Here is a 25464-nt window from a genome sequence, read left to right on the forward strand (position 1 = left end):
ATAGTACAAATAAATGTCTATTTTGCTTCTCTGTACAGACAGATAATACTATGTGTGATGGTGATTCATCCTAGCCAGCTCTGAAAAGCTTTTACGGTACATTTGCTGGTCTAAACACAGAGTCAAGTAGGTCTTTCCAGGAAAACTTTTCTGACGAACAGAAAGTTATTACAATGAATTTCACACTAGTTTGTGTTAGACAAGTAAAAGAAGACGTGGGTAGTTATGATGTGGTTAACCACCACAAAGCTGTCTGAACAAAGAAGAGCTCTACCTACAGAAACACAAACTTAAACAACATGAAAGGAAAGAGGTAACATAAAAATAATCACATTGCACTTAAAAAAACGAAATAATCTGCCAAACATTTAATTTGTGAATTATTAATTTAATTAGGAAAGTTAGTTAGTTGGGAAATTAGTTATAAAAACAAAGACTGGCATGCATGAAGACATCTGACAACTCTTTGTAACCACTGTAGATTCCTTAGATAAAAAGGAAGAAGTATGCAGCAGTCTTACTTCCTGCTTCTCCGTATTGTGTGTGTCTGTATCTCTGTGTTAACCTGTACACATGTATGAACATGTGCCTATTAGGATGTGTGCATGTGCTTATTTGGACGATTTTACTTAATTATGAAGATATAAATATTATGTCTTCCAACCTTCACTTGTTACATTTTTAAATGGTTACTTCTTGTTGAGGCAGCGATTGGTTTGAAGTTGGCATTTTCTCTGCTGCTGGCTGTGTGGTGCCAACATCTCCTACTTACCTATTCATGTGAATTCTGAGCAGGCTGAAATGCAAATGAACTATTCCTACTTATCATTTTTCCCTCATTACTCTTAAGGCTATTTTAGGCAATCTCAGCCTCAAGCTCACATTAAATTCATAGCCCCAGTGTGTCTGAGTGCTCTTTATCTATTTGTTCCACTCTGTAGCCTTCCTTCAGGCCTTTCTGAGGATGGTTCACCTGGTGTATGAGGGGGCATGGTGGTACTGGGGTGGCAGAGTTACCCTCGAACACAGCCAGGCATCATACACCTCACTGGGCATCTGGGCCACATGTTCCATAGCAATCTGACAGAGGAGAGAGCGAGGGTGGGATAATTTGAATAGAAACAGAAACAGATGATGTATATTGATACCGTATATAGTCCGAAGTAGGGCAAAAAGCACAATTATAAAGCTGAAATCTGATGTTACAGAGACAAGACAACTGATGGTCATATAGCCTTTGAAAATTTTCATGTAGATGAAAATCAACAGCATTTCTATGTTGGCTTTGTTTCATCCCAAACATCCTCCAACCCAGCCCACCTTGGTGTCCTCCTGCTGAGCATGAAATGGAAACCAAAACAAGAGGGTGGTCTGTTTTATTGAGTACTGAGCTTCAGAATGAGGCGCTACCACAGACTGCCCTGAGAAGGGACGCAGAGAAAAAACAGCCAGCGCCCTGACCCTCTACGCTGACCCTCTAAATCAGCAAGCCATCTTTACTGTCCTTGGGTGTCATTTATCAGTTGGTTTCCTGTCATTACACCTCCAGCTATCTGCTCTGGAGTCTGGGAAGGATGTATTGCCCCTCATTTCTGACCGGTAGGGGTGTGTTCTGGGAGTCTGGAGTCTGTTAGGACTTGGAGCAAGTTTCGTCCCTAATTGATGGTTTGGTGGGAGTGACTGTCGCTTTACTGTTGGGCTTAAGTTTGGGGGAAGATCAGAGGATTTGAACAGACGAAGTCCTGAATTTCTTATATTCCTACCTAAGCCATGTTAAAGTACTTGATGACAAATTCGGAACAAATCTTTCTCAAGAGGATTCTGGTCATAAAACTAAACCTGTTTCATGCAGTTGTGGCTGTTTCAGGTTATTTCACCAGACAAAAAGGTGCATTATGCATTTTTTTTCTGTCCCACAAGAGGTTTGATAATGTTCTTTTGTGATCAACATTGTCTCAACCTGCAGGTGCTCAGTTTTTTGTGTTTTCAGACCTTAAATTTCTCATCTGTACTGTTTTTTTTCTCTCAAACCAAGATGAGAATATAAAAAAATCCAAACGTTTTTCATTGTAGTATATTATTTCTTCACTATCAGTATTGGATCCCTGCTGGATTTTGCATTGACTTCAGTGTGACTTCCTACATAGACCAAAATCAGCTTTTCATCAAATTTGATTTATTTATGTACTTTCATTTGATTGGTATAAGTTGTGTGAAAGACAATATAATTGTTGCTGCAAAGCCATTCATGACAATTAAAAATGTGTCACATGGTTTTCAGTAGCTCTATTGTATTTGTGATGTGTAAAGAGATACCTGGATGGCCACACACAGCTCAGGCAGACAGAGTTCCCACAACTCCAGACCCTCCAACATCTTCAGGAAGAGCTGGGGTCAAACCCTGAGCGTCTGCTGCTCTGCAAAACCACTTAGCTTCTCCAGCACCCGGCTCACCGCTCATTCCCTACACACCTTGTCAGCCAGGCGATTGGTCAGCCTGATAAAAATAACAGTACAAATCAGCATGGGTGTCAGATCCATTGACAACATCATCCATACAGTGCTACAACAGATGATAACATTATGTTTATTAGGCGGTAATGTACATACAATCACACATATGCATACCACATGTGCATGCCGATCCACACAAATCTGACCTCACCCCTTCCCCAATAAACCCCTCCAACCCCGACTCCACATTCCACCCTAGATAATGTCTTCACCAGGCTACATACCACATATTGTTGCTGTGCTTGTTTTTAGTGTTGCTGTTTGTAGCGTCTGTCTCTGTGGAATTGCAGGTCACATGATGAGGAAGGTGATGGGGTCTGGTTATGTGACATAGGCCTTGATATCTCTGGAGTCCGCTGTTCAGCTACTCCCCGGATGGGAGAAGAAAACTGAATGAAAAAAAGGACCGGAAGAACCTGTAAGAGCTCACTCAGAGCACAGTTTATTCTGTACAGTCACACTACCTGTATTGAATTGTATTAGGCACACAGAGTGACATAACAGAGCAAACTGTGTGTAACAGTACCAGTCTGAGTGGTGTTAACCCAAACCTTAAGTAGAACAAAGGCTCACTGAGTGGATTAAAGCCTAAACATGATCAAACATGATAAGATCACATTCATTAAACACAAAACACCTTTATTCTAAGTGCTTTTGAGTCAAGTTATACATTCTAGTCAAAACATGCAAGAGAATTTGCAACCTCAAGAATTTGAGCCCCATCAGCTCTGATAACGAATGAATGATGAAACAAAATCAGGCATCATTTGTGAAGCAGAACAAATGCTGGCTACTGGTACCCTGAGCTGTCATGAACTCCTTAATGAAGTTAAATATCACTTTTAATGTTATGTTCATATATTTTGAAGGAGAAAGAAGGAGAAGGAGAAGGAGGAAAAAGAATAATTTGGTAAAGATGAAACTTCTGAGAAACACAGCCTTCACTGCTGGGTGTTCATCACACTGATACTTGAGTGGCAGTTCTGGGAAACCAATGACAAAATGTAGGGGATGGATGGTTTGTCCACATAGCTCTGAGCCATCTCCTCATCTCTCTTGTCAAAGGCAGCACTCGAGTCCTGCAGCATAGACGCCTTACGGTTGATTAGATGGCTGATGGTTGAAGGGAGCTTGGCAGGACAGCTGGATGTAGGAGACATAAAGACAAACAATATTTATTGTTGTAATATGCTATAAAGTATGTCTTTCTCGCAGCTTTTGAAAGGGTCAAACATTTCTAAAAATTCACAAGCACATACCCAATCACTGTCATAAAAAACATTTATGTAATGTGTGTTATGAAAGTTTGACAACATACTTTGTTGTCTTTTCACTCTGACAAATTGGATTTAAAATGAAACAATTACTATGACGTTAAAATGTGAACTTTCAGCTTTAATTTAAGGGTGTTTACACCCACATCAGATTCCATATCCGATTTTAGTAGACCAAAATCTATGGGACACGTTACAATAAACTTAAATCAATTTTGTTGATAAATGATTTGTAGTCACTGACAGTCTAAAGTCTATGACACACAGTCACTAGCAGACACTTGGTATCTTCTCTGCTGATGCTCCGTCAGGTCTGTACTGAAGACATTTTTACTTTTTGGTTGCTTTGACTGTACATGCAGGATTGTTGTCTTGCTGCATAGTCCTTAAATTGGGGGCACTGTGTATAAAAAGGGTTACAAGTCCTACACTGTTCACCCAATATGTGAACACCCTTAAAGCTGAGAGCACTTTAACCCTGTGGTCACGGTTTAAATTCAAATACACTATGTTGGAGTATAGACAGACAAAACAATAGATAAAGTGTCACTGTCTAAATACTTAATATAATACTTAATACTTAAAACAGGTCATATTTGGTTGTATAAGGAATTAAGATTATGAACATGTGGAACATGTGACTTATGGGCACGGTTGCAGGTGCATCTTTTGGAATGAGAACTCTTTATAGTCTTGGAGCCGGTTTGGTTGTCCGTCCTTTGAGATAATGGCTGTGTTTTGGAGTCAGGTGTTATGGAACCGGAACAGAGGACGGTTAAAACGAGTACGACATGTTTATCGTAGAGACAGTTGTGATAGGGATGGGTCAAAAGGGCTAAATACACAAGTGTCATGCCTATAAAAACTGAGATTGGATACTACAGTATGTCTTCTGAGATACTTCTCTTAGATATAAAAAAGTTGTGTTGCTCTTGAGTAGTTATATTTAGTAAGATTGGTTCTAATGGTGCAAATTTTTGTTTTTCTTATTTTAAAATGCAGCTGTTGACAGGCAAATCATATGTTTTCTTATGATGTTTTATGTACATTTGTGCCTCAAAGATGAATTTATGAATGCTAGTCTTAATATTTGCTGTGATTGTTATGTGCTGTTATATTTTATATATGTTTGTTTATATGTATTTTGCCACATAAGTAATTGGCCTCAGAAAATGTAATGGAGTTCATATGAACTGCATATACACAAGTACTACAAATATGGTGGCAGTTTGAAGTGTTAAAATTGCGCACATCAACCATTCCATGTTTGACGTTGTTGGTACAAACTCATAATTACTTAAAGCACTACTGGCTGAGAGAAAACACTCATCTGGCACATGTAATCAGTCATTGAATGGTGATAATCATGTGATCACACCTTTAACAGTCAAGGAAAATATCAGGTAGTGAACTGCAGGAGTAGAAAGCACCAATGATAACACTTTTACAACATGCCCCTTTTGTCTCTTATGCACAACACAATCCCACTGACGCTTCACAGCAAATTCCTGACATAGCCTCTCAGATCACTCCCTTTAAAGCTGTGAAAAGGCCAGAGGAGGAGTGAAGATGAAGGGGGACTAAAAATAGTGACAGAAATTGAAGGGTTGTCACCACAGAGCGAGTGAGAAGAGTACAAGTTGAGCTGCCACTGCAGCTTACTTTTCCCTGCTCTTCTTTTTTTTTTTTTTTTTTTTTTACACACAGTCATTCCAGGAACATTCTCCTAGCCATGATAGTTTAGACCTTTGTCCTCTTTACAATTAGCTGCTGTTGATCTAGGAAATAAAGCCCCCACTACTGCTCCACTTATTGTGCCAGTCTTGATGAACAACAGCAGTTAGGGGTAGAATTTAAGGATTTATGACTGGTAATTATACTGGGCTCTTATCTTTATACCTTGATTACTTGTTGTCAAAGTGTTACTACTCAGGTTCAGGGTGCTGAAATACAATATAAGTCATGAGCTAGAGGGCTGATATAATGTTCACCTTGGCTAGTAGAAGTTACCTTAGTTGCCTTACCTTAGCACTAGTATTCTTGCTGTATAGAGGGTATCTCCATGATCTGGTGACACTAACTTTAGTTTTTAAGTTACTTGTTGTTGGAATAACCTCCCTGAGGACCTCAGCTGTGCTCACATTCTCATTCATTTTACAAGCAGCTTTAAAACATTTATTTTTTTTTCTGTTGCCTTTCTTTCCTTTGTAAATGAATAATTGACTTCCTGTGTGTTTGTCATGAATAGATAGTTATCTTTCTCTTCATCTTTCCCCCCCCTTTTTCCATGTAAAGCACAAAGGATGTTTCCCTTGTGAAGTGTGTTACATAAAGTCTGCTTTCAATTTTACCCAATAGGTTGCATTTGTTGTGGTGACCTTTTTACCAATATTAGATAGGTTTACCCTTTCAGTCCTCTTAAAATTCTTCAAATGAAAAAACTCTTTGGCCAAACTTCTCACAACTCCTGTCCAATCCTGTGACAAGATAGAGTAGACACTACAAGAAGACACTGCTTCATTTTAAAGGGGGTTAGAAGCCTGAATTGTTGGGACTACTGCTCTTGACTATGTGCCATTTGTGACCAGCATTTCAGTAGGTGATTTTGAGTCTGACGTGAGTTTAAAATATATGAATAACAACTCAGAGGACGTCGAAATCTAATAACTAGAAATATAAGTAGGGCTGATTGCTAAAAACAGATCAGGGCTTGGACAAGTATTACTGCAATGCATGTAAACATTTTCTTCATATCTTCTGCCGTCATATGTAATCTCATGGCGCCCCCCGGTGTTCACATGCTGTTACTACAGCATTAAATTGATGGAGAAAAATTTATCCGACTATGTAATCCCACTGACACAGCAGCTAGTAGTTTATACATAGATGTCATACAAAGTGATGACACAATAAATCTTCATGAAGCTTCCCAAGAGTATAAAGCATTCATTAAAATGTTAAATACCAGCCTAAATGATTCAACTTTTCTATGAGCTGTGACAAAATTAATCACAGTGTGGCAAATCAGGCAGATGAGGGGCTTATTAAAATGTATAGCATGATTTCTCACAAGGAACAGCTATAAAAACCTACAGCCAAAACTGTAATAGCCAATAACTTTTGCAAATTGGCTGGCTTTAGACTGAATAAATATGAGTTCTTATTTTAATTATCCCAAATGAATGTGGCGGATTAAGTATCTGTGGTGCTAAAAAACTACTGGGAGAAGACATTGAAATGGAAAGATAAACCTCTTAATCATTCAAAGTTTTACAATTCCTTTTTTCATCAAAGAGTCTGAAAAACTACTTATTTTTCTTTTCAAAGTAAAGAACTCCTCTTTCAACTTCATTTACCAGGGAAAACAATGTAGTGTGGGCAGAGCCACACATCTCCAGTGGCCAATTTCTGGATTTGAGACATAACTCTGAGGATTAGGCGGAACAGCAGCTAATTGCTTTAAACCAATGACGCTGAATTAATCCTTTGATTTTCGGACTCCTTTTATGATTAGAGCAAGAGCGCGGGAGGGTGAGAGGGAGAAAAAAAAAAAACGAGAGAAAGAGAGAGTAATGGAGAGGGAAAAGAAGAAACAACAACCTGACAATGACTCAGGCAGCGATGGCTAGCTGAACAGTCTTTCATCAGGAGGTAATGATATGAAACCTGTAATCTACAGGGGGCGGCGCTGGTGGTGATGGTGATGGGGAATCAGATGACTAATTATACTCTGCTCTGAAGCTTGAAGCAGTGCACTCTAGGAGCCAGCACAGGGCATAGGGCTGAGACCTGGCAGACGAGCTCTGATCACCCAGCTAAGTAGTGTATCGAACAGTCCCAACACTTATTTTGGAGTCCATTTCTCACTCAGCAGGTGGTATGTAAGGTGTGTGAGTGTGTGTGTGTCAGGTATTCCTCACGTTGTGGGGACATAAATCTGTTTACACAGTCATGTTGTGGGGACTCGCCTCCCTTGTGGGGACAAAAAGCAAGTCCCCTTAACATGAATCATTCATTTTAGGGTGAAGACTTGATTTAAAGTTAAGGTAAGGTCAGGGTTAGGATAAGTCTCTAGGAAATGAATGTAAATCAATGTAATGTCCTGTGAAGTAATGGAAATATAACTGTATGTGTGTGTGTGTGCGCATGAAGTGAGATGGAATTCAGGTGCCATCATGGTTTTTTCCAATAGTGTCTCGAACTCTAGCCGCAGGAATAAAGTGACTTTTTAAGGATTTGTGATCATTAGTTCATGTAGTTCATGTCAAGGAGTTGTTTCTATGACAACAGAATTTAGTTTTCACTGTTTATGTGTGTTCATAAACTTGTAACTTTTTGTGAACAGATTTCTACCTTTCACAATCAGTGAAGTGTTTTTGTGAAGAAAGTTTATTTCAACATTAATGCTCCCTTAAAATACAATTTGTGAGGCTGCAATTTTAAGTCTATGACAGTAAAAAAATGGATATTGTCTTGATTGTGTGTGTTTTCATACAAGAAACAAGGAAAAGCTAGATTCAATTTATGTATGTAGCACCAAATCACAACAGTTATCTCAGGACACTTTTCACAAAGAGCAGGTCTAGACTCTTTAGATTCTCTAGTCAACAAAGTACAAGATAACGTCCATAATTAAAATACATATTTCACAACTTGTGAACACTGACCTTTCATAAATTCTTTTTATGTGTGCTTTTCTTAAATGCAGTAAACACAACCCACGTTGAAGGCACCTTAATTTAGGCTTAGGCTGGTCTAGGGAGGAGTAGGGTTAGGCTTGTACAGGTAAGGAACAAGGTTTGGTTTATGGTTTAGGGAATGAAACTAGACAATGGAAGGTCATTATGAGCAAAGAGAGACAAGCATGTGTGTGTCTTTTGCTCGTGTCTCAGCACAGTGACGGCACTGATGGGAAATGGACAGGGTCACTCTGTGCTTCTACAAATAGGGGATGAGTCAGTGTGACTGCATGCAGACCCCACCCCTGCATACCCTACAGAAGTAAGTCAAAGACATCCGTTTACACAGCGTATTAAAATGTGTCTCATATTCATGTCATATTCTGATGTGTCTGTGGACAATAGTCAAATGTTTTTGTTGCTCTTGCACTTGTTTATTCCCTTCCCTGCATGTGCTCAAGACTTATTTTTTCAAGTATTTTATGCTTTTAGCCGCCTATTAGATTTTATGAGTGTATCATTACTGTAATTATGAGCTTAGATGTTCAGCTAAGGATAACTAGCTATCCTATGTAGGCCTATAGCAACTTTTTGTTTCTTCAGCTGCTCTTGGAGGCTCTGTGTCCTCCTCGGCACCTGGAACCAGAGAGGACAGACTGCTGCCTACAGTGGGGGCGGTGAGGTCCGAGAGGGAGGCCACGTTAACGAAGGAAGACTTCCAGTGAGTGTGGAGTCGAGCAGAGGAGCTGCGAGGGCGCCTGAGAAGAGCTTGCTGAGGCTTTTGGACAGCAACAGCGAGGAAAACAGAGAGTTTGGCTTGAAAATATCCTGCACATGTATGATTCAACACACTTACACACACATACAGTACTGTGAAAAAGTTTTAGGCACAAGTAAAGTGAGGATGCTTTCCAAAATATACTTTACATTTACATTTTGTCCTTTGGCAGACACTTTTATCTGAAGCGTCTTACAAGTGAGGCAATTCAGTCAAGTGTTAGAGGACAATGACTCAGAAGGAGCTGTGGTACAAATTCTCAAGCAGCTGATCAGGCACAAGTGCAATGAAAAGGAGCACTAGACAGAAGGAGGAGATATGAAGTGAAGTCACTGACATGAATAGCTTTTATTTATCAATTAACTTATTACAAAGTGAAGTAAACAGAAAAGAAAAACTAAATGAAGACCATGCTTTGCCTTTAAACTGGCACCAGTTCTCCTCAGTACACTTTAACACAGTTTTTCAGGGTAATTAGCAGGTAGGTTGTTACAAACATCCTGGGGAACTTGCCACAGTTCTTCTGTGGATTCAGGCTGTCTCAGATGCTTCTGTCTCCTCATGTAATCCCACACTGACTTCATGATGTTCAGATCAGGGCTCTGTGGGGGCCATACCATCCGTCACAGGACTCCTTTCTTCTTGTCACTGAAGTTTTTTTATGACTGACTATATGTTTGGGGTCGTTGTAATGTTGCAGAATAAATTAGGCACCAATCAGACACCTCCCTGATGGTATTGCATTATGGATAAGAATCTAATAAGAATATAATTGCCTAAAAGTTTTGCACAGTACTGTATACGCACATACGCACAAAGGTACAACAAACCATTTTTGTGGTCACCGGTGCAACAGACTTGAGACTTTCAACCTATAGAGGTCAGTACAACAAAGCTTTTCTGCCATAAAAGACTTACTGTGGAGCTGTTCTTGTGAAGTCGTTTACTTCCTAATTTAAATTCAACCTTCAAATTGGGTCCAAATATGAACCTCCAAAAGAAAATCCACCATTACTGACTTGAAATGTTTTAACGAATCTTATGTTATGTTAGAAACCATGAAGTTGTGGTGTAAAAGTGTGTTCTGTATGGATTTATTTTGTGTTTCTGTTTTACCCAGTTTTACCTCAACCTGCATCTATTTAGGTTAGTCCTTTCCTACATTTCCCAGTTGCCTTTCTAAGAAGCTACCACAGCTCTTCCTCAATAAATAACACCTCTTATGGCTAAATTACATCTTTGTCCATTGAGGCTACTGTCAGTAGAGAAATTAGTGTGCTATAATTACCTGTTTTCTCTTTGTATAACTGAGTTTCAGCACAGAATAGAAGCTCTTGACATTAGCTCTAAGGGAATAACAAAAACTTGGCAGTAACAAGTGATGGTTTAGATCTTTTTTGCATCAAACTCCATTTTAGCCATGCTAGAAATATCACAGTGTGATGTCTAGCCATATGTGTTTGGCCACTTGCCCTTGGGAAAAAGAGAAGCAGACCAACAAACAGTGAAAACGCCAAGAAATGGTGAAATTTTCATATAATAATAGATGTTTTTTTTTAAGTAAGAGTCAGTTCTAAATTTAAAACAGCTCCTCATGGGGACATTTGATCATCACAATTATATAAATATGCAAACATACACGCACACGCACACACACACACACACACAAACAAGCTGGCAGGTGGCAGCTTGGCACACACTCACAGGTAGACCAATCTCTCAACAACTGAGGATGACATATGAACAACAGAAAGGAGCCAGACATGTCTCTCCTTCCCCTCCATCCCCCCCCTCTCTCCCCTGTGCCCTTCCCTCTCTCCCGCCTGTCTGTCAGAGGAGACCCAAGCCTTAAGTGTGTGTGACGCTCCCATCAGCCTAATTATCAGGGTGGAAGGAAGCACAACACTTCAGCAACAGCGGCAACAGCTCTCCAAATGTCCTCTGCTGCCACACACTGCCATCCCCTAAGGAGTGTGTGTGTGTGTGTGTGTGTGTGTGTGAGAGAGAGAGAGGATGCTTTTTTGCTTATTGAGTGAGTCAGTAAGTGGGTGTAGCCAAGCGGGTTTGACTGTTTCAGTAAGTGTGTCTGTGCATCAAGATTTAAGGCTTAGAGTCTATTAAGTGTGTTACTCAAGCATGAGTGAGTACATGTAAATTCACCTGACTTTTCTTCTTCTTCTTCTTCTGTGTGTGTGTGTGTGTTTGTGTGTGAGGATCTGTGCATGTAGGTGCCACAGTGCAGGATTTCTCTGTTTCTGCAGAGCGTGGCAGGTAGAGCTCTTTGAAAGATAAGTTCTGGGCAAACTCAGACCTCCGGCTGAGGACTAAAGAGGGAGAAAATGAACTCCCTACATGGCCAAAAGTACATGGACAACTGATAATGGAGCATCTCATTCCAAAACCATGGGTTAAAAGATAGGTTTACAATTTATCAAGTCAATCCTAAAACAATAGTCAGGTGCCTAAATGAACACGGACACATTTTTCTTGCTGTAATCATTCCTCCTGTTTATACTGGACATTAAGAAATCCCTTCATAATGCACTTGTGATATGTGATAGGTTACAAAATACACAATCCTCCTACTGTGCAAAAATGTATTAACAAGTTTATTTGAAGCTTCTTCTCAGTTTCTTTTTGTTGCTATTGGTTCACTGCAGTTTAACAGGAAAACAAACCGGGACACTAAGAATGAATTTTCTACTAAAAAGGCTGTAACTGTGAAAGATATCCACTCTGTTTGTACAACTCAGACTGCTGAAGCTCATATTAACTTCAAATAAATGTTTAAATAAATATTAGGATCTTGGTCAGTATGAACGGCAGTAATTGCAGCAGCAAGCAAAACCTCTTTCAACCTCATTCATATGGGCTTGACTAAAAAAAAAAAAGAATTATGAACCCATCCCTTAATATGCTGCTATAACAGCCTTCACTTCTCTGGAAGACTCTCTTTTGGAACCTGGCTGCAGGGATTTGCTCCCATTCAGCCACAAGCGCATTAGTGAGGTGAGCCACTGATACTGGGCGATAAGGCCTGGCTCACAGTTAGTGCTCCGGTTGATCCCAAATGTGTTGGATGAGGTTGAGGTCAGGGCTCTTTGCAGACAAGTCAAATTTTTCTCAAGCTGGGAAAACCATTTCTTAATGGACCTGGCTTTGTGGCAGCAGAGGGACATTGTGAAGTTGAAACAGAAGCACACTATTATCTAAAATATCATTGTGTGCTGTAGCATGAAATTTTCCCCATAAGAATAAGGCTGGAGATATTCTGTGTTTTCGCATGAAAAGACAAAAACCAACAATTTGTTAGCCCTTCTCAGTATTTTCTGACTTCCCTACCCTAAGCCCATTGCTTCCTACTGAGGATGTAAACCTTAACAAATGGTTCAAAAATATATACTTTCATTTTTTATAAAGGGCTAAACAATCTCTCTAAACCAGCTGTTGTTTTTATCAGATGTTATTCAAACTGGAATGCATTTGTTGGGGACTATTTTCAGGCGTGGACTAAATACGCTTATTTGGGATCTACTGAAAACAAACAACAGTAGCCGCATTTGTGATAATAAAAGAAGAAGTCAGCCACTGTGACGATCGCGCTGATGGGATTTTAGTAGTTTCTGGACAACAATGAAGGTCTGTGGCACTGAGGAATAAGCTACTGTATATCAGGCTTTGGCTACAGACAATACTTGTTGGAAGGATCAATTCATTGTTTGGTGTTGGTCTTTTTTTTAATGGAATTTGTTAACAAGAAGAACAAACATAGAATATCATTAGACTTATCCTTTAACTGGAACTATGAAAACAGCCCCACACCAAAGACACACTAGAGCTGCAACTTTGTTTATTCTCTAAAACATCAGAAAAATGTGAAAAACGTCCATCCCAGTTTCCAAGACTCCAAAGTGACATCCTCAGATTTCTGATTTTTGTCTGATCAACAAAACCTACATTTATTCAGAAGAGGAAGAAGAAGCAAAGTCTCACATTTGAGAGCTTGGAACTAGTGGATTTTTGATATCCTGGCTTGAAAAATGACTGAAACCATTAATTGATTATCAAAATAACTGCTGATTCATTTTCTAATCAATTAATTGACTAATCATTGCAGCTCTAAAGTACACAAAAGTATGCAAACAGTGGTGTCCACATGCTTTTGGCCATTTTCTGTATGTAATGAATTAAATATAAAAATAATAGTACAATAGAAATAAGTAAGTAAGAGTGAGGAATACCTCGGCTGAAACAAACTGCTCCCATTTGTTCTCAGTGGCTCTGTCTTTTTTCAGTATCTTAATCGTGGTCCTGCCTTGGCCAGGGTCTCTGCAAATGGAAAATAATAGCTGCTGTTGTGATACATTCATCACTCCAGCGACCTTCTGCGACCCACCACTAGTCGAAAACTGGCCTTCGAGGCAGAGACAGCCCGAGAGTCGCTCCGGCCATTATCAAAATCATAATTCATCGTATCGTAAAAACTGTACAGTGTTTTAGATTGATGCCCAACATCAGAGCTGCCCGCCTGGTGGAGGGCCCAGCAGTGTCGTAACCTTGTGATAATGTTTCATTTCATCCTCTCCTTGTCTTCCTGTACAGTAATACCTCAGCTGGATCATTTGGCCCATAAAGCTTAAGACTTTCTGGGAAATTGGATTTGAAGCTGAGTGTAAGGTCCTGGAGGCTGTAACATGACAACGTTTGGGTACCAAAAAAAAAAATTCTCTTTGTAGCTCTTTTCTCCCTTTCCTTCCTTCCTTCCGTTCTTTCCTTTTCTTTTTTTTCCTATCAATTATTCAAAGCTTACAGTGGTATGCAATAATTTTCCTGTACTTCATTCTACAAGGAACCATTTTGACTGAGCACAGACACTTTTAAACTTTATGATTTCATCTATTCTCCTGGTCCAGGATTCCTCTGATACTAGAAGAAACTTCAGTGTTCAGATTATTACATGTGTTCTTATAAAAAGCAATAGAAAAAGGAACAAGACAGAAGTACAGAGTAGGACAGATCTGCTTCAAATCCACCACTATCATCCCCATTTCCAAACAATAGAAAGTGGCCAGTCTCAATGATTGGCGCCCCATAGCCCTCACCCCCATAACTAGCAAGTGTTTTGAGAGGCTGGTAAAATACCTCATCTGCCCCATGCACCCCCACACCCCCGCCCCCCCCTGCAATTTGCATACCAACCAAACAGAGCCACACATCCTATACACCGCCTTCTCCCACCTGGAAAGGACTGACATCTATGTGAGGATTGTTTGTGGACTACAGCTCAGCGTTCAACACCATAGCACCCTCCAGGCTTGTCAGTAAGCTCAACGAACACAGCACTGTATGATTGGATCCTGAACTTTGTGGTGAGAGTGGACAACCGCACCTCTTCACCGCTGACCTGCAGCACAGGAGCGCCCCAGGGCTGTGTCCTCAGCCCCCTCCTGTATTCCCACTACGCTCACTACACTGCGTGGCGACACAGGCTTCATACACAGTTGGGATGTTTGCAGACCACACAACAGTTGAGGGGTTGATCTCCTGTGGCGACGAGACAGCCTAGAGGGAGGAACTATGGTGCCAGGACAACCACCTCACCCATCTTGAACACCAATCATTGTGGATTACGAGGGGGGGGGCCGGGCTCACCCTCACCCTCTCAGTCACCATCAACTGCAAAGTGGTAGAGAGGGTTGACAATTTCAAATACCTGGGGGTCAACATTCACAAGGACCTGACATGGGCTAGCCACACCACCACTGCACTGTTGGTAAAAAGGCCCAAAAGCATCAACACGGCCTCAAGCGCCTAAAGAAATTTGGCCTGAGGCCCCAAATCCTCAGGGACTTCTACTGGGACACTGCAGGGAACCTTCTGACAGGCTGCTTCACCACCTGGTACAGCAGCTGCACCAGCATGACTGCAAGGCGCTAGGGAGGGTGGTGCGCACGGCCGAGCACATCACTGGGTGTGAGCTGCCCAGCCTGCAGGAGCTGTACACCCAGCGGTGCCACAGGAAATCCCTGAGGTCATTACGGACCCATCACATCCACACAACAGCCTGTTCTCCCTGCTCCCCTCAGGTAGGAAGCACACAGGAGTCTCAAAACACGCACCAGCAGACTGAGGAACAGTTTTTTCCCTCAGGCCATAAGACTACTAAATAAATAACAAACACAGGGTTTAAATTCACTGATTCTGTCTTTTTATATATATTTTATTGCTTTTTATATTTTGTTATCATATTTTCTTTTTATATATTTTTGTGTACTGTACAATATTTACTGAGCCTTCAAGCCAAAGCATTTCACACGTTTGTACTTTTATAACTGGAGTGACAATACACATCTTGAATCTTGAATAAAGATCATCATATATCAATATCAAGCTGAGGAAAAAAAAAAAGAATAATAAGAGTATAAAGAGGAAACCTTGGACAGAGCTGCCTTTGAGAAATAAAAGCAGACTACAGATGCAATGTTACAGGGAATGTGTGGGTTAAACATATGAGTCTAAGCACCACACAGCTGCTGCTTTTGCACTTTCTCTCCATTTTCTCTCTCTCAACTCCCCGTGGTGGGTCAATATCATGGGAGCTGAAACCTGGAGAAGGGTGGGGGGTAGTGGGGGCCGACAAAGATGGAAGAATGCAATCTCCTCGCTAAGCCTGGACCCCCTCCGGAGCTTTGGACTTTATATTTCATCCAGCACTGTCAGCGCGTGCCTGCAGCTCCCCATCACCTCCACCCTTCATCACGGGGCGCTCTACAGTACAGATGCAACATCTCTTCAGGTGTCTCGCTTAAAAACAGTGTGGATTTGACAGAAGTTACTCATCTGTCAACGTGCAGAGGTCAGCGCCGTAATGAGCCAATCACTGATGGATATGTCACTCATGCTGGTGTGTTTTAGTCTTTGGACTGGGGCTGCAGGCAGTGGAATGACTCTTTAATAGTGAATGACAGTTCATGTATTATGTATGGGGCTTTTTGAGAGTAGGAAGGCAGCCCTAGTCATAATTCTAACGCTCTATGTGTTTTTGTGTCTCATTGCTCAATCTGAATGCGCCATTATCTTGTCAAAATAGCACACCAGCTAAAATCTTTGCAGGATTTATGATTTAGAAACATATTAAATTCCACAGGTCAGGTTTTAACAGATCTAACCCATAACATGTTCAAAAAATATTTACAGATGCACGTTCCCTTGCGTACGCAGTGGCATCTGCCTTACATGGAACAACTCTATGGAGATTGAAAACACGATCCCTGTTATTAATCTTTGGAGCTGTTTCTAAACGAGCTAATGTGACCGTTATCTTCATGGTGAAGGAACATTCAGCGGTGTGGCTCACTGACGAAGATTTTTAATAGTTTTTGGACAACAACGGAGGTCTACAGCACAGAGGAATAAGATATATCAGGCTTTGGATACACACACAATACTTGTAAGTAGGATTGATTCATTGTTGGTTTGGCTCTGCACATGAGATTTGTTGACAGTAAGAAAAATATGGAAAAATCGCCAGCCAAATCCTTTAAGCTTCAGTACCCAGATATCATTACATTTAACATCTGTAAACTGTTTTGCAGCGGTGTCCGTGCTGAAAAGTTTAAACTTATTTGGGCAGTTGGAGCAAGTCCATCTATGAATCTCAATAAGGAGATGATGACAGCCTGATAAGGTGCATTTTTAGACAGAAATCTTGCCCAGAGCAACAAAGCCAACTTGTTATTCATGTATTTATTCAAACTGATCACTGGTCAGTTGTGTGTGGGAGGAAACCCCGACCCTGGAATAAATTACTTGGGGTCCCAGCAGGCGGTGCAGGGGCCGACTCTGCCGGAGTGGTCCAGAGTCAAGGCCTCCTGCAGCCAATTCAGACAGCAGAGCTGGCGGTAGATGACCTCCCCGCAACAGGGCACAATGACATGAACTTCAACATTCATCTGAGGTTTTTTTTTCCGTAAAAGAGTCACATGTCCACAAAAAAACCCAAAAACAACAACAAAAAAACCAAACACATTTTATGATCCCATTCAGACCCAGGCCAAAAATTCAATTTTTGCACAATTTCAATTTATCTGCCTCTGGAGAAAGCCCTTTCCTTGCTTCAAATATGAATATATTTCACATTTCTTTTTCAGAATAATTTGGGATATTTGAAAATAAGAAGAAACATTTGATGTGAATTGTAACATTCAAGGTTCAAGACTCATGATGGTTATATACATGTAGAATTGTGGTTCATCTGGTAAAATCCAGTTAGAAAATGCATTTATTGTCAAATATGACAGCTCATAACAAAACAGCAATCTGTGAGTTTTTGTATAACAGCTTCAAATAAATAAATAACACAGGAGAAAACTGATGATGGAAGTTTCACTGAAATTAGACTCAAGTAAAACCATGTCATTAACCTGTCTCGCTTCATAGGGGTCATGGAACAACACCTATAATGTGAATTATTATCATTAATGAGCGACGCAACCAAATTTGTTGCGAACATGCTGCTTGGATCATCTGAACAACACTTTGTTGGTTACAACCAAGCATAATAGCGCATTTTGCTTGTAAGATCCAGGGGCCAGATGTATAAATAATGCATATGCACAGAAACCCTGCATAAGCCATTTTCCACACATATTTATAAAAACAAAATGTGCGGTGAGAATGTGCACACCTCATGCATAGTTTTAACCAGACGTACATATTTTTCTAGAGACAGCCACGGATTATATGATAAGGTGGAGGAGGAGGTGGAAAAAGAAGGTGAGAGACAGAATCTAAAACATTGTTTAAGTTGTTAACTACACTGATTGTATGATTTTTATGCGGTCTATACATTGATCTGTAAAATGCTAAAGGTATATTTATAAACTTAATATTCATCAACTACTTTTGTGTGATCAATTCGATCATTCTTCTAATTTACATAGGCGTCCTCTGTGTCCTCTGCGGCTCTATTTTTGCTGTTAATATTTTTTTTTATCCTTAACTGGGACACACTCTATAAAGTCTGTTTTGATATGAGCGTTACAAACTAATTATTGATTACAGTGCTGACATTTAAAAATAATGATGATATCACTGCCAATCATGGTTTACAGGTCCATGTGATGAATTAATAATATGAACAGTATAAATAGCCGCATATTTCTGTCTTTGTGCATACAAACAGTTTTAGTCTACTGGGATGCCAGTTTTCTACTGGGACTTCAGAGAGAGGTTTTTCTATAAATTACAATAAAAACAGCCAGGACCACTCGATTCTTCTTTATTCTTAAAGTACCAGTGTGTAAGATTTAGTGGCATCTGGTATTGAAGTTGCAGATTGCAACCAAATAAATACACTGTGTGGCTGCGAAACTCATGAAAAACTCAAAAAACATGAAAGGCCCTCTCTAGAACCAGTATATGGTTTGTCCGTTCTGGGATACTGTAGAAACATGGTGGTGCAATATGGTGGCCTCCCTATGTAGATATAAAGGGCTCGTTCTAAGGTAAAGGTTTCATGTGATTAGACACTAATTAAAACATACTTATGAATATTATATACCATTTCTGCCGAGTCTGCTCCACTAGATGCCACTAAATATTACACACTGGTCCTTTAATTCAGTGCATACAGAGATGCTGATGACTCTTGTATTTAATTATCTTTTTTTTTTGTAGCTTTTTTGGTAGACTGATATTGCAGACAGTGTGGGTGTGTGTTAAGTCTGACTAATTGTTTTTCTTTGTTCTCTGGTCACTTGAACAAGAAATCTTCATCTTGAGTAAATCTATCAGTAGTCAAGTTAATTTTATTTGTATAGCCCAGTGTCACAAATCACAAATTTGCCTCAAGGGGCTTTACAATCTGTATAGCAATACAACATCTTCTGTCCTTAGACCCTCAATTCAAATGAGGAAAAACTCCCTAAAAAAACCCTGTAACAGGGAAAGAAAATGGAAGAAAGCTCAGGAAGAGCTACAGAGGAGGGATTTTTCTCTCTGGACAGACAGACATGCAATAGATGTTATGAGTACAGAATTGAACAAGAAAGACAAATAATAGTAATAGTACACTTAAAAGTGCTTTTAAGCGCTCTGCATCAGTGCCACCAAGAAAATGTTTTTGTGTTTTTTAAGATGTCTCTAAGATGATTTTGATTTAGATCCAAGTCCACCCACATGAAAAGTTAAACAGCACAATATCCAGCAATTGTAAAGTGCCCCCTCCAATGGCCAAAAACAGCCACTGCAAAAACTAATTATACACAACACCCTTCATTTCCAGTCAAGCCCACTATTGTAGGTAAATTAAGTGGATAAAAAACATCCACACAAGAGGCCAGACCCTTTATATACGAGCTGCTGTAGTGAAAACAAATGCAAAACATGCCATCTCTCTAAAAGCTTGGTTACAGTGTCACCTGCAGTCAAGCGGTGTCGTCCGTCACCTCGACACTTTCACGCTTCGAGGCATTATGACCACATCCATTCCCATGATCTCTCCTAACACATCAAACACAATATGAATTCTGCCTTCTTTTCTTCCTCGCTCCCCCCAGAGCACAAATGTTGCTGCCCCAGGTCGCTCAAAGCTCTTTTCATTATCGACGAGGCCATTTGTCTGCCAGGCGGAGAGCCTGCTAGATTAGGATCTGTCAGATGTCAGGTAACAGCCTTCGAACAGGGTTGTTATTTTCCAGAGGTCTTGCCAGAAGACAAGGCTGCATTCTGGCAGTGGCAATAATGCCGTGTCAGAGGAAATGCATGTTGAATTGGAGGTGATGCATCATAAACACAGGCTGTAGAGATTTGTCCCTGTAGAACAGTGCACAGACAAATATAAAAGACAGAGTGTTTCACTGTGTCCATGAAGACAAGGAACAGGTCTGGGCTGTTCATAAAAGTCATAAAATCACTATGATCATCTTATTTGTGTTTGCAATGACTTTATAGCAGAAAGTAGACTTTAGACTTGACCTTAAGCTCAAGTCAAAGTCACAAAAATGAAGACTTGACTCTTAACTTGGACTTGACTGCTTTGAGAATTAAGACTTGCCGTGACTTGAGAATAATTTATAAGATAAAACATTCAAGTCTAAAGTTCTGAACTGACAAACAAAAAATACACAAGATGAAAAAACACAAATACACTATATATGATGCATATATATATATATATACATACATCTATAAATATGAATACCCTTGTAATTGCTCTCTACAATACTATATTGTGGAATAAAGCATTTATTACATGATTGTACACATGTACGAATCCTTTGGAGGTTTAAAAATTGTTCTTAATGTCCTGATATGACCTTAAAGCATTTTAAAATAATTTAAGTCCCCCCTCCACTCAAAAAGGTATTTTTCTGTTGGATGATCTTTTCACTGCCGAATGATGTATGTGTAGAGTTTGTTTTCACATTCATCTGCTGAGGGAGGAAAATTTATCTGTGCTCATCGTAAATCTGAGTTTAACATGTGGATGTATGAGCCAATTGTGGTCCAGTATGCGACTTACACAAGTGCAATATGGAAACATAAAGCCTCCAGTGCACAAACACTGAGAATGGACTTTGCAGTGAGGTAGGAGACACCTTGTGTCCAGCAGTTCCACTTTTGAAATCAACAATATTTACATATTCATAGATTCTGGATTAAGGATTTTTAACGAGGTGATTAAAAGTGTGTTACGGTATAAATCACTTACTATTTGTTTATACACAGGTACAAATCATTCAATAATGGGTTTACAGCTTTTTATGAATGTGTTTTAAGCTATGAAAGACAGTAGATATGACTACAACTATATTAGACTGTATTGTGATGCATTGATTAACTGTTTATATACCAGTTATTGACTATTGACCAGTTATTAAACTTCCAGATGTCTGAATCGCCTCTGAAGAATTTTTTTTTAGTGATTCACATTGTTTACAATGAAAATAAATAATAAAGTGATGGTAATTCAGTCTGATTATCAAGTTATATAGATGCTAAATAGGAGTGAGATTGTTACAGATTTATTTCACAAAACTGCAAATGTATCTTGGCTTTTTAGCAAACTATGGGTATCTGCTAGTTTGAAAGCTAAAATGTTCCTGCTTTGCCATTTGATCGTTTTCAACCACATAACACTACAAAACACAATATGTGATACATACTGTATTGCGCTGTTGTTCACAAAATAGTACTTGTGCATTGTAGGCAGCGTTGCCATCAAATCCTCTATAGAAGATCAAAGCAGTGCACAACACTTGAGAGGCAGAAAACCATAAATGTTGCTTTTGTGAACCCAAATTCTGTGTGTGTTTTGTTGTCAGTCAACACCTGAGTTTCTAACAAGGAAGATTTGTCAGAGAAAACTTTTTCTGACACGTTTTTCAGAAAGCTCCGGTTCACGCAGCATCAAAGCAGCCTGCCGAATGAAAGAAATACAAAATGAAAGCATCAGGAGTATCTGTCATTGTCAGATGTTTTGCATTAAATATTCAGCGATCTGCCTGTTTGTTTTTCCTTGTTTGATGTTTGCTGAGGTGTACTAACACATCTGTTGACATGAATCAAGTGGATGAGCACTGACTAACAGAGGAGGGTGGAATAAGTGCAGTGATTCCTTAAAATCAAAAGCTTTTCTCACCTTTACTGTGCCACAGGGTGCAGTGATTCTTCTCACAAATCTATGTCCTCATTCAAGCACGGAGTGAATAGTTCAATCATGACAGGGGGAAGATAATCAGATATTATACCAAACTCTCTGCGCTACATTACTGAAACAAGAAGTACTAACTAATCTTCTTAGCTCAGTTGCTTTAATTTGATTTACATGTAAGCTCTGGTGCCTCATACAAATCGTTTTGAAGGTCAAACCTTTGAATTTCCTCATCTGGCTGCCCTGAACACCTTCCTGCATGAAGTAACCTGCAGAAAAGTACAGTACGCAACAACTCTTCCAACGTACTTTATACAATACTGTGTACAGTACAGCACAATACTGTATAAGCACTGTATGTTTGAAGATTATATACTGACAGTGACATGCTGAAGGACAAAGCAAAGCAGCTGCGTTTCTCACGTCCCTTTCACTGGAAGTCACGAGCGTGTCGCCGCTTTTGAGTCGCTAGGGTGGGGGAAGCAGAGTGGGTTTTTTTTGCACGACTCCATCTCCATCTGTTAACACGGAATATCATTTGGTAGAACAATGTTTTTATAAGTAAAAGAACTGCTGACTCATGAAAAAATAAAGATCCCCATCAATCACCAAGATATATTATGGTACGTGAAAGCAGCGCACACCAACCAAGAGCAAGCTCTTGACCTCTCTGAGGTCTGAAGAGTGTGTGCTGCACAACATTTTTTTAACTGTGTATTACACAAATACTCAACCAAACAGAACCCAGCTTTTATACAGCTTGCCACCTTGAGTATCTTTTAACACCACAGCATGTATAGCTCATTCCAAGGCCACCATCTTGAATACTGTTGAAGGAATACACTGTTCAGTATCTTGTAACCTTACAGTGGTGCTTCACTAAGCAGAGGGGAGGTCAAGTGAGCGATGGACAGGGGTGAAAGGACGTGCTGTCTGGCTCTTCTTGGCAAAGGCCACCTGAACCCAGAGATGAACACTAGTACAGTGCTGTTAGCTTTTCTAGCATGATGCTGCAGTACAATCGAGATGTAATTGACATAAGTAACGGTGATTTGTAGGCAGAACATGAACTGAGCATAATCTCACTGAGTTTTAGCTGAACTATATCAGCTCGCATGCAAGTTTGACTGGTTCAATATCAACAAATTGATGCTAATACAAGTAAATGCTAATGCTAGTCAGTTATGTTAATACTAATGGATTTTGTGGTCTGAATGAAGCTGCTAATATTTTTGTAGCAAAACTTAAATTCTTTGAAATTTTAAATTTTCATACCATATATTACAAGGATTCATTCAGTGTCTCAGTGTGAGTAGAAACCATTCCTGAACAATTAAATTAATTAATAAAATGTATTTAGAAGGTTTGCTGCAGGTTTGGCAGACTCTATTTGATACTCCAAATTTTATTAAAACCCTATATATCAAATATTGTCTAGGACAGTTTTATGATCCAAAGAATATTTGCAACACCGCTGTAAGTTATGCATATATATATATATATATATATTATAAATAAGGAATAACTTTACATAAACCCCTTTAATAGGCAAGTAGCAGTAGAAGAATTACAATATGTACAGACAGAATTACACTGTACTAAAGTACATAAAGTACTCAAAGGGTAAGTCTGGCATTATTCTTTTTTTTTAACAGTATTATCAACAAATTCCATGAAAAGACGTGTTTGTCCGTATCTCAGTACTTTCCAACTTACCTGTCTGTAGCACTCAGCCCCAAGCTCACTGGTTCCTACTACAGACATACATGTTTAAAAATATATAGTTTCACTTTTTAAAAAAAGGCTCTGTAATTTCCTCAAACCGCTGAGCACTGCTGTTTTTAGCGAATGACAATCAAATAAGAGGAAATAATGCCTTCGCTGGGGGCTATTTTCAGCTGTTGATTAATACACATTTAGTGCTTGAGTGAGTATTTACAGTAGCAGGAGGCGTATTCATGGAAATGTAGGATGATGTCACTTAGTACAGTGGCTCACTGATGTGTTTTTAATAGTTTTTGGACAACAATGAAGGTCTACGGAGCCATAGAGAAATAAGCCATATTAGTCTTTGGCTACACAGGCAATACTTATTCGTCATAGTTGGGATTTGTTGACAGAAAAATTAGAGAATATTGCCAGCCTTATTCTTTAAGAGGTTTAAAATGTTAGAGGCAGTGTAATAGTGTTGGAGTGGAGAACTAGTTAGTTAGTCCAATCCTTGATCTGATTTAGAAATAAAGTATACATTATACACTACATACGCCTTGCAACCAGGCTGATAAACTTAGCCAGAGGGAGATGCTGCAAGGAGAAGTGATACTGAGCTGATGTGAGATGTTGCCTTACCCCTCTGAATCACCGTCTGAGTCAGAGGAAAAACGAGGAGGTCGTGGCTCCGTCCTCAGCTGCTCCTCCTTCTTTATTCGCTGCCTCTCTTTCTTCCTCCTGCTCCTTCTGTTCCTCTTTCTGCAGGAGCTGGAAGCAGCTCTGGCCCCACTTAATTGCTGATGCCAAACGCCTGCAAAGCAGGGAAACACGAGTGAGAGTCATAAATACAGGGCATCACCCAGCATGCTTTAATAATGATATATGTTTGCTTTCCTACAATCCAAATGTCATAAATAAAAAACAAAAAAACAAAATGCACATAAACCACAAATGTCAAGCCTACGCATTAATCTCCTGTCTTAGTCGGAGACATAAAAATACCATCAAAGCCAATGAGTTACGGTCAAAAGTGCTCGTATGCCATTAGATTAATCCCTCACAACTAAGTATGCAAACATACACACACACGAGCACACAGTAAATTACCGAAATCGGAGCACACCAAAGCAGCAGGCAGGCACAAATGACACCTAACTAGAGCATTATGGGAGAAACGTGTTACGTCTGGCCAGATGAATGACTTAATTATGGAGGTTTAGCTTCCAACCATAACCTTTCCTCAAATACTGTTTGCTTGTTTTTCTCATACTGCACGCGCAATTACCTTTGCATTAATGCTGCGGTGGAAAATTAAAAGACATGGAAGCAACTGTCGAGGTGACTTTGCCAGGAGACCGGCCAAGGTAACACACCTCGATGTTTCTTAATCATTTCAAATGAGTGGTTTGCCTTCTTGTGAGTGAGGGAGGCTGAGAAAAGAGAGTCAAAGTGCAGACTGCTGCAAGGCTTGATGTAGTGAGCTGGAGTGGAGAGTCAAGGTGGTGAATGCTACCCCGGTTGTATGATCCTTTGGAATCAAAAGGAATTTTACAGGGCTGTTAAATGAAATGAGGGCTGCGGTTTAGCTTATAGCGACCTTGCTCATAGTGCAGGAAGCTCAGTGGTCATTAGGGATTTCAGTATGACTGACTCAAAGATAAGCAGTCACATCAAATCACAAAGGCAATATTAAGGGAATAATCTATATAGGGTAATTCAATGTTAATATGAATTGACTTTCAGTAGAATTGTATTAAGAGGGTATGAACAAGGTGTTATCATTTAACAAAATTTTGCTGTTCATGAATGAATGCTACCAAGCAAACTATTAGAGCTGCAATGATTAGTCAGTTA

At 39.7% G+C, this 25464-nt stretch overlaps 2 long non-coding RNA genes across 2 annotated transcripts in view; both read right to left on the reverse strand.

Moving 5' to 3' along the window:
- Window positions 1-461: 461 nt before the first annotated feature.
- On the reverse strand, window positions 462-3140 carry LOC121904555. Its single transcript, XR_006098251.1, has 3 exons — window positions 2739-3140; window positions 2317-2497; window positions 462-1080 (listed from the first exon to the last, which is right to left on the reverse strand). It is a non-coding gene; the product is annotated as an uncharacterized LOC121904555 (long non-coding RNA).
- Window positions 3141-3310: 170 nt separating this feature from the next.
- Window positions 3311-25464, reverse strand: part of LOC121904424 — a 32062-nt gene continuing 9908 nt past the window's right edge. The window contains exons 2-3 of the long non-coding RNA XR_006098224.1: window positions 24250-24421; window positions 3311-3657 (exon numbers count right to left, since the gene is read on the reverse strand). This is a non-coding gene — a long non-coding RNA (uncharacterized LOC121904424). The remainder of the gene's footprint in view (window positions 3658-24249; window positions 24422-25464) is intronic.

The sequence above is a fragment of the Thunnus maccoyii genome, chromosome 9 (assembly GCF_910596095.1).
Source record: "Thunnus maccoyii chromosome 9, fThuMac1.1, whole genome shotgun sequence".
NCBI lineage: Eukaryota > Metazoa > Chordata > Actinopteri > Scombriformes > Scombridae > Thunnus > Thunnus maccoyii.